Source organism: Capsicum annuum, chromosome 10 (genome assembly GCF_002878395.1).
Source record: "Capsicum annuum cultivar UCD-10X-F1 chromosome 10, UCD10Xv1.1, whole genome shotgun sequence".
Lineage (NCBI taxonomy): Eukaryota > Viridiplantae > Streptophyta > Magnoliopsida > Solanales > Solanaceae > Capsicum > Capsicum annuum.
The window spans coordinates 155,986,233-155,996,876 of NC_061120.1; the positions used below are offsets into that span (position 1 = coordinate 155,986,233).

General features: G+C 33.2%; 1 long non-coding RNA gene across 2 annotated transcripts; it reads right to left on the reverse strand.

The window, feature by feature from the left end:
* Positions 1 to 4,620: 4,620 nt before the first annotated feature.
* On the reverse strand, positions 4,621 to 9,694 carry LOC107845989. Of its 2 annotated transcripts, XR_007045937.1 has the most exons (3): positions 9,531 to 9,691; positions 7,747 to 9,461; positions 4,621 to 4,655 (listed from the first exon to the last, which is right to left on the reverse strand). It is a non-coding gene; the product is annotated as an uncharacterized LOC107845989 (long non-coding RNA). The 2 variants fall into 2 exon arrangements; XR_001667139.2 differs by lacking the exon at positions 4,621 to 4,655 and having other exon boundaries at positions 9,043 to 9,461; positions 9,531 to 9,694.
* Positions 9,695 to 10,644: the final 950 nt, after the last annotated feature.

Genomic DNA, 10,644 nt, shown 5'->3' on the forward strand with positions numbered 1-10,644 from the left:
GAGGACCCTATTTATAGAGGATTGAATTTGAATGAGTTAGACAAAAAGGCACGATTGTTCACCTCCATTTATTAATACTGGTGACTTTTTGATTATTGTGGAAAGTTGTGACTTGATAAAATTCTTTTCAGTAACCATTTTTTTGAGTTATGGCAACAAATAGCTATTTTATCAAATAACCCATCTGTAACAACAGATATAAAATTTGTTGCAACAAATCTACGATCTGTTACAACATATATTATATCTTTTTAATAATCATCATATCTTTATCTTTAATTCAAATTTGGTGACTTTTTTATTATATAAATTAAAAAAATAGATTCAAAAATAAAAAGGCATGACTGTTCACCTCCATTTATTAACACTGGTAACTTTTTGATTATTGTGGAAAGTTGTGACTTGATAATTTCTTGTCAGTGATCATTTTTTTGAGTTGTCGCAACAGATTATATATCTGTTGTATCAGATAACCCATCCGTGACAACAAATATATCATTTTTTGCAACAAATCTACGATCTGTTGCAATAGATAATATATCTATTGCAATATATATATTTTTAATAATCATCTTATCTTTATAATTAGTTCAAATTTGTGACTTTTTTATTATTATATAAATTAAAAAACAGATTCAAAAATAAAAAGGCGCGACTGTTTACCTCTATTTATTAATACTGGTGACTTTTTGATTACTGTGGAAAATTGTGACTTGATAAGTTCTTTTCAGTAACCGTTATTTTGAGTTGCAAAAGATATACCATTTGTTGTAACAAATCTATAATTTGTTGCATCAGATAATATATTTGTTGCGCATATAAGCTATCTTTTTTAATAATCAACATATCTTTAATCCAAATTTGGTGACTTTTATTATATAAATTAAAAAAACATATTTAAAAACAGATATGTTGAAGAGTCACGATCAGTTATTAAAATTAAATAATTATTCTATTACGGTTATAAATTGTGTTTATCATTTATTTCCTTATTATTTATTTATGAACTATTTTTTATATTAAATAATCAAAAAGTCATGTCTTTTCACCCTCTTAATAATAATAATTTTTTTTACTAATAACCGCCTATTGCAATATGTGATCGATCTGTCGCATCAGATTAACCTCTGTCGACATGTTGAGAATAAGGAATAAGCAAGAATGATAATTAAATATTAAATAAGAATTAAAAATTCAAAGTCGACCATCAAACATAGATTTTTGAATTCCTTGGGTAGATCTGATATACAAAAGGAGAAAAATACATACATACACTAAAAGAAAAAAAGACATAACCTAGTTATTATTACTAGTATTATTATTATCATTACTATTATTATTATTACTCCCTCCGCTTCAAAAAGACTAACCTACTTTGACTTGGCATAAAGTTTAAGAAAGTAAAAAAGACTTTTGAATCTTGTGGCCTAAATTAAAGTAGTGTCAAATGCACCAAAATGCCCTTTAATCTTGTGGTCATAAACATGTCATGTGGAAAGTTGAAATTAAAGTATTGTCAAAAAAAGAAAGGGGTCATTCTTTTTGAAATAGACTAAAAAGAAAAGTAGGTCATTCTTTTTTAAATGGAGGGAGTACTATTAGTATTGTCAATCGGACAATTTTCATCCGACAGCCACAGGGCCCTTCTCAGCCTTACTCCGAAGTCAGCCAAATCCCTCTGAAGTTCCCGCAAAAATTTGATATGAATCTTCTTGTACGAATCTGGATCAACTATATTTGTATTTTAAGTGTAGTAGAATGAATGACTGAGAGTAAGGAAGGGATTAAAAAATGGAGGCCAGAGGGACGTATTTATAAATGATTGAATTGGAAGGGGTGATTTAGTCAAATAAAAAGCCACGACTGTTCATATCCCTTAATTAAATAAAACTGGTGACTTTTTGAATATGTAAATTAAAAATAATGGATCTAAATACAACATTTTATCTTTTTATTGTATTTCAGAAAGAAAAGAAAATTGCTTTAAAATAAATCTAACAGATGGGTAATCTGTTGCAAAATATATTTCATCCGTCAGATAACTTACAACATATTGACAATCCGTTACAACAGATAGATATATCAGTTTGCTTTTCCAATAGATGTGGCATCTATTGCAACTTGCTAGTCATCTATTTAGTTAATTTATGCCATAGATAGGCTAGGAAGAATAAGGTGCGTGTAGATGGATTCACTATCATATATCTGTGAGTTAAGTAGTATTACTGATAAGGTCACTGGGACAACACATAAAAAGAATAATATTTTTGTGAATGTAGTTTTTAACCGATTAGGCACTAATCATTCAAACAAGATCCTGCATTGTACAGTTAAGTTTGATGGGTTCGAATTGATAAGGTTGAGGGCTTCATGAAGATGGTGCAGATACCCTATTACGAATTACTGACGGTTGTTGCTCGTGTTTATTCGTGTCAAGTTTTGAAAAGGGATCAATATTTGGTGTCATTACAGAGAACCAATAGCGATTGGAATTAACTTTAAGTGTGGGAATATTTTTTAGAAGATGCAAACAGTTGAAGACCTAGTGAAAGTTAAGGAAATGTAGCTGGAAATAAACCCATCTAAAGAAAATAGGGAAGATTTGAGAAGTGCAGAAAATGACTTACAAAAAGCCAAAAACTCATAAAGATAAAAGGGGAGTACTAGAAGCAGAAAGTAGGAATGAAATAGTTTGCAGAATGGGACAAAAATACAAAATTCTTTCATGTTTATGTGAAGGAAAGAAGAAGAAAACTAAGCCCATAGAAGATAGAAAATGATCAAGGCAGGATACTGAAAAATTAATAAGAGATAAGAGAAGAGCAGAGTATTTCAAGATCAATTCAAAGAAGTAGGTAGACTTGAAGACTTTTCCATGTCAGATCACATCCCAAGAAATATTTCTGAAGAAGATAATGAAAGGATGAGCAGACCACCTAAGATTGAAGAGGTAAAAGAGGTTGTTTTTTAGCTTAATACAGATAGTGCTTGTGGACCGAATGATTTTTTAAGAGCCTATTTCCAGATCTGTTGGGAAATAGTAAAGGAGGACTTGTTAAGAATGGTTATGGCTTTCTTTTGTGGTTATGGGTTGCCCAAATATATTACCCATACCAACTTAGTGTTGATCCCCAAGAAAAACATAGTGAGTAGATTTTCAGATCCCAGACCAAGAAGTTTAAGTATTTTTGTTAATAAGGTTATTTTCAAAGTAATACATAGCAGGCTTATAAAATTCTTGCCAAGGATAATTTCAAAGAATCAATTAAGGTTTATGAAGGGCGGGAGTATTTCCAAAAATATGTTACTTGCTCAGAAAATAAACAAAGATATTAACAAAAAGAATAAACCTCATAATGTAGTGGTCAAACTAGATATGGCAAAAGCTTATGATAGGATTTTATAAATATACCTTACTAAAGTGATGAAAAAGTTTGAATTTGAGGAAAGGATGATAAATATGATCTAGAGGTAGGTGTCCAATAATTGGTACTCTATATTAATTAATGGACAATATCATAGATCCTTTAGCTCCTATTTTTTTCATTATTGCAGAAAAAGTTTTATCTAGACGATGAATGATCTTAATGAAGATAGAGAGTTCATTGTCTTTGGACTACCTAAATGAAGTGAACAGATTAATTATCTGTCTTATGCAGATGATACAATTATATTCTATCTTGGACACAAAATGTAATACCTTGCATATTTCGATCTAGAAATCAAAACGTTATTCATACGTGTGTAAATCATAATCCCATGATTTACTTTTGAATTCATGTGTCATGATCTTTATCCTAGTGTGGTAAGTGTTTTCGAAATGAAAGATGTTCATAGAAATCATGTAACCCGCCCTCCTATGGTTGTAACGCATTTTTAATGTTTCTAAAATGACCTCTAGGACACCCATAGCGATGGTAGATCATGTGTTAACATTATGGAAGGTTATGGGGGTGTTCTAGGACCTCGAAACTAAGTAGGCATCATAAAATAGAGCTTAGGCGATGGCTAGGCATCACATTACCATCGCCTACCTTCACTGGAAAGGTTTACCCATGGCTTAGGCACCGCTAATCTTGAGTTTGGCCTTGGCTTAGGCGCCGCCAACCTTGGGTTTGGCCATGGCTTAGGCACTGCTAACCTTGGGTTTGGCCATGGGCTACGCGACGCCTAGCCTATATTTTGCGGTGTAGGTGCTCCATTTTTGTAACGCCCCAAAAATGGGTCCCAAGATGTCACACAATGCTCAAGACTACGAGTAGCCTTAAGCTAACCCTGTAAGCCATCTACTAAATCTGAAACTCATAATAGGGAAGTATAGATATATAATCAAGCTAAAATGCAGAAATCTGTATAAGCTAAGTTGAAACTGTCCGAATATAATATCTAAAAATACTAAACTCAAGAGTCTGATAAATCATTACTAAAAATCTAAATCAAATCTAGCAGTCTGACAAGCCTCTACTACTAATGCTAGAGAGTCACTGGGACAAACCCCCAGCTGACTCGAACTGTCTAAAAATACTGAATCATCCATACTAATAATGCTAAAAAACTGAATGACTAAGTCCCCGAACTATGAGGACTCACCAACTGTCGAGATGTAGATGGAGATGCTCGAAATCACTCACGTTGCTAAAACTGAGCACCTGAACCTACATTATGAGACAATGTAGTACATAGACATATATGTGGATCAGTACTTCTGGATTGTACTGAGTATATGGGGGTGAATGCACATGTAAATCAATATCTCAATATTATTATAAATTTATAAAAGAATACATGCTAAATGTAGATGACTCACATAAGCTGGAATATCTGAAAACTGAAAATCATAATCATGAATAGCAAAACATATTGCATAGGTCTAGTGAGTCCTAACATTTAGTTTCTAAAAGTTGTACTTGTATTCTATCTTTAAATTGTGTTGTCTAAGTGTAGAAGGGACTCACTTTTATATCTGTAGACTGAAAGCTGAAATCTCATAGCTTATGTCATATGCTAAGCAATATCTGAATAAAACTGTGATCCTTTACACTTAGTTTCTAAAAGCTTTTCTGTTATTCTTTACTCTTTTCTGTAAGTTGTAGGGAAATACTTTTATAAAATTATTCTAAAAGTTTTACTATTTGGGAGGTTCTTTTAACCGACATACACTATGTGAGCCATCACAGTGTCCAACGTCTAGTTCCCTTATAGAAAAACCTCACGTTAGGGAGAGGTGTCATACTCTTGCCCCTCACGTTAGGGAGAGGTGTCATACTCTTGCCAAGGAGTATAACCTAATCTAAGTGATCACATCTGTATCTGTCATTCATATAGAAATAGAAATGAGAATAATCTGATAATCTAAACCTACGTTGGTGTGTAGTTCTAGGGCATGAGAACATACCCAACTCGGTGCTAAATACTACTCCCTTTAATCTGTATGCTCATTCTGTTGGAAATCTACTTTAAAACTAGTATAATGGTTTATAATGAAAACCAATTGTATATCTGTTAGTTAAATTTGTAATTGAAACTGTAAGGTGGATTCCAAGTCTAAACTGAGATCAAAAGATCAAGTCTTTATCAAAATCTGAAAATAATTAATCAGATGATGCTTAAACTATAGTCATTCTTGAAATATCAACATACAAACTAGGACTTAACAACCCATGCATAAAATCCATGTCAAAACATCATAAGGTTCATGCTTGATAATGTAAGTACTGATAATTCATCTCAAAATTTGGAAATTTCTGCAATACGCATGAAAATACGAAAATAAACATGCAAATTCCTCATCTAAATCACTTCAAATCTCAGAATCTTTCAATTAGTAATATTGGGTATTAACGCTAATTTGAAACTCATGTAATTTCATACAAAATCAACTTTAAAACTAATTTTGGCACCAGGATAAAAGGATTATCCTTGTTGAAAAACTCCACATACCTTAATTGATGAGAAAACTTAATTTTGGATTCCTATTTGTGCTCTTGAAGATGATTTCTTGAATATTTTGAGTTTTCTTGGAGAAAGAAAAGTGGAAATTTGGATTTCTTGAGAACTAAGTTTTGATGTTCTAGGGTTTCTTTGAGAGAAAGTTGATGAAAAATGAGCATATAATGGTTAGAATATGATTAATTCAGTGTTATTCACAAATTGGGGCTTGGGAAAAGACTGAACTACCCCTTTAAAATCAACTTCAAAAAACTGGAAGCCGATTCTGGCACTCGACGTAACGCGGTGCCTATCGCGGTGCCATACTGGAAAAAGGACGACTGCCATTTTGCACTATGGCGCGACGCGGTGAAATTGCATTGGGCTACTGGAAAAGGGACGAGTCCCATTTGGGCCTCTGGCGCGATACGGCATAATCGTGTTGCGCCACTAAAAAAAGACGAGCGGGAATTGAAACTTCACCGCAACGCGGGCCAATTGGGGTACTTCACTGGAATCGGACAATTGCGGTTCTGCCCTTCACCGTGACGCGGTTCCTGTCAAAATGCCCATTGTTTTCACTAAAATCGCCATAACTTCTCAACCGAGTATCAAATTTAGGCGAAATTGGTATCGTTGGAAAGCTAAGTCAATTATCTACACATTGGGTGGTCTAGAGCTTGAAAATTCTACATGTATCAAGAGTTATTCATTTTCAAAACTAACCCTTGACATTCTAGGAGCTAAACTGAGCTAGGAAAAGTACGAGGTATTACAGTTTTTGAGTTCATTCAAGGGCAACAAAGTCTTTGCATCCTATAACCGTCCGTAAACATACTTACACGAGATTAAATTCCCTAATTACGTTTTAACCCTATCAAATCCTTAGTTCATCGTCTAAAGCACAAGGAGAGAAAAACCAACTTAGGGTTTGCTCATTCAAGCTTAAAGGTTCAATCTTTTCACGATTTCTTCGTCATTAAGGTATGTGGAACTATCCTAAAACTCCATAGGCATAAGTTTTATGTTTTTATCAAGTTTAAGGATTTATAATCATGTTACAAAGAAGAGTTTTGATGTTGTTCGAAAAAGCATGTCATGAAATCGTTTTGATGAAAGTATATAAATTGTATTGAACTTTTTTTCGTGGAATTGAACTATAGCCCCTTATATATACGTACGTTTTCAGTTTTGGAAAGTTTAATTGAGAGCATGACAACGAAATCCCTCTCTTGATATGAAATATATTATCTATTTGATTTGTGGGTTATTTTGAATGCATGAATTTGGGTTTTGAAAGTAAGTTCCTTTATATTAATGTGGTTGACATGGTTTATGACATGATGAGAGGGAAAAAAATTTCCTTATTTACAAGTGGTCATTTTGTTGATAGAAAGAGATACATGTGTTTTAAAGAAAGGTTGGCCAACACATGATAATGTATTTCAAAAGAATTATTTTGTATACGCCTGTATGTGATTAGAAAGAATGTTCTCATGAACTTTTTGAATTGTTGGGGTGGCCATCTAAATGACTTATTTTATAAAAATAGCTATGATTTATGACATGATACGTAATGGCTTGCAAGTCTAGGTATGACGATACCTATTATGGATTGCCCTTAACATGAATGAAGCAAATGTTGTAAAAGTATGAAGCATGGTTTAAAGAACTAAAAGTTGGTCTTAAGAGAGCTAGTTGGTTACCTAAAGAAGGTGTGTGTAAGGTCTCATCACTGAAAATCGTGTTTTGTCGATACGGGTCTTTATGTGCTATTCAGCAAGTGGAATAGCATGGTATGTCGGCAAGTGGGCATACCTTTTTATGATTTTTCACATCCTTGCGGCAAATTTGGATTGGGAGTCTGGCTACCGGGTTATGGGCAGGATCCACATAGCCTGTGGATTACCATGTATGTAGAGTGATCCATCTAGCTCAAAAATAAAATAAAGAGTGAGTCATGGTCTCAAAGAAGTGTTTTGAAGTTCATTAAAATATGCCCATGTGTTTTTCACTTATGCATTATGTTCATTGTTTTATGAAAGGCTCTCATTATGTTGTATAAAAATATGTTATTTTGGATTGTTTCACATACTTGTTCCAGTCTTAAGACAGAAGTCGTTTTCATGTTGTTAGAGATTTCGCAGACCAGTATCATGTGTTTTTGAATATTTATGAACTAATATTCGTATTGTTCAGTTGAAGTAAAAGAGAATGACCATGTTTCCGTTCTGTGTTGTTTTCCGCATTTCTTTATAATGTATGAATTGAGCATATGATTACTAGTTAGCAAGGCTCTCGAGCCTTCATGGTTCGGGATGCTCGTCGCGGCCAAGGCCTCGGCTCGAGTCGTGACAGAAAAAGTCCATTAAAAAAATGATGGGGGTCCTAAGGAGTTATGAGAAAGTATTAGGGCAACTGATAAATTTGAACAAGAGTTCCTTTTATTAAGGAGATACTAGTCTAACCATGATGGTGCAACAAATTCAAACACACATATCAGATACTGAGAGTTCTATACCCATGATTGCAGATATAGTCAATGGAATGGAAGGAGCTACTTAGATTCTTGGGGAGCTACAAGCCAAGATTACATCACTAAGTGGTAAGATGGAGGCTGTCAGGTGCTGAAAGTATCAAGTGTAACACAGATGGAGCAAGCAAAGGAAATCCTAGAGTAAGTGCTTACGGTTTTTATTTGAGATACCAAGAAGAAGATTTAATTTTTGTTAAGGCAGAGAATATTGGAGTAGATATAAACATGTCAGCTGAAGCCAAGGCAATTCTAGTAGCTTTAAGGTACTGCTCTAACAATCGACTTCAAAGAGTAACTATAGAAACAGATTCCTTGGTGATGTTAAATGTAATAAAGAAAGTGTGGCAAGTGCCTTGAGAAATAGTGGAAATTTTTGAAGAGATCAAAATGGAAGCAAATAAGCAAGGGGTCATTTTCCAACACATTTTCAGGGAAGGAAATCAATTAGCAGGTTACTTTGCTAATCTAGCTACACACACAGATAGGATCTTGGAATTTAACTCTTTTACAGATGTACCAGGAGAAGGGAGAAGGATTTTGAATACAGATAAATACCAGATACCAGCAATCAGAATAAGTACAAGAAAAATAAAACCACAAAATGATATTAACTGTCAAACGGAGTTGCAGCAGTAAGAAAGCTAACAAGAACAATCATGAAAAAAGCAGCAGAAATATTAACAAGAGGACACAAGAGCTGCTATATGAAGTTGGCTAAATTATGTTAGCACATAAAAATCTTCACCAAAAGCAAAAGGGCTCGGCATCAGATCTAACGTGTACCACAGGAGGTCTACATGCCCTATCTTGCACAGGCGGATATTAGTCCATTCCATGGTGCAGCTAGCAAAGGTAATGAAAAATGGCTTTACAATTTCAACCACAAGGCAAAAATGGAAAAAGAAAGGAGAGAAAAGAGGCTTATAGATGGGAGAGTTGCGAACTCCGGATGGCTGCCTCCTTCAAATCCACTCGGAGGTGGACAAACCCTAAACACCTGAACAGAAGAACATCAAGATTAATAGGAATAGAGACATAAAGCTACAATCGAGCACACAAAGAGTACCTTGGCATAGTGAATATCCTTGTGTGAGAAGGATGAACACAGCAACACTTAAATCCAGCTTGTTAATGACCCAAAGCAAAAGAAATGAAAAGGTAGAGAGACTTTTGAAAAGTGTACTTCAGAAGTCATTATAAGCTTTAACAGTACACTTCAAATGAAACATGGGCCGGACCAAACAATTTTTAAATTGTGTAATTGCTTTTTTGTTTTTGTTTCATATTGTAGATTGGGCGCATGGCCCTGACTTTGTTTTGATATTTTGAAGGGCAAAATGCAGAAATGACATACTTGAGGTCCTAATTATTAATTTTGTAGCAATAGTTTCATAAGTATATTTTATTAACAACTTGTATTATATATTTTTAAAAATTGATGTCATAAAAATACATATACAACTAATTTTACCTCCCTTAAATAACTAAAATTTGTTGAGATAAATATGATATAATTATCAATTAATTAATTTTGTAGATTTCTTTTTCGTTAAAATAACTTCAATCACGCGACTTCCATTTCAGCTTAACATCATTGATCAAATTTCAAATTTCAGTTTTCAAAATTAAAGAGTTCATCTGATAAAAAAAAATCAAAATCTGTTTTTCGTTTTTATGAGAAATTTCGTCTAATTCAACTGTGTTTTTATGTTCAACCATTGCTGTTGTTCATATGAAATACTATAGTATCTTTTTCGAAATCAACATCAATTTCAAAATGAAGCATTAATTTCTTTGAATCAAATCCAATTATAGATTCTTCAGTTCAAATTGTTCGAATTCAACTATCAATTGAAAATTCATCTGTTATTGTTGTTTAAGGTACATAACCATTAAGTATTTCTAGTTGAATTTTTTGTTTTAGCCATTACTGATGGTCCTATTTAGTTTTGATTTTTAATCAAAGCAGGAAGAAATTCAACATATATAACAAAAACCTTCAGAATTGAAATTTTTCGTTGTAAAAATTCAGTTTATTAGTTGTTTCAATTTTTTAGATTTCATTGATCGACTATTTATTTCAGTATTGGATGTTGTTATTTTGATCGATTTAACAATTGATAAAATTGTGAAGCTTTGTAGTATATTTTCAGAGTTTTGTATAATCGATTATGAAAATA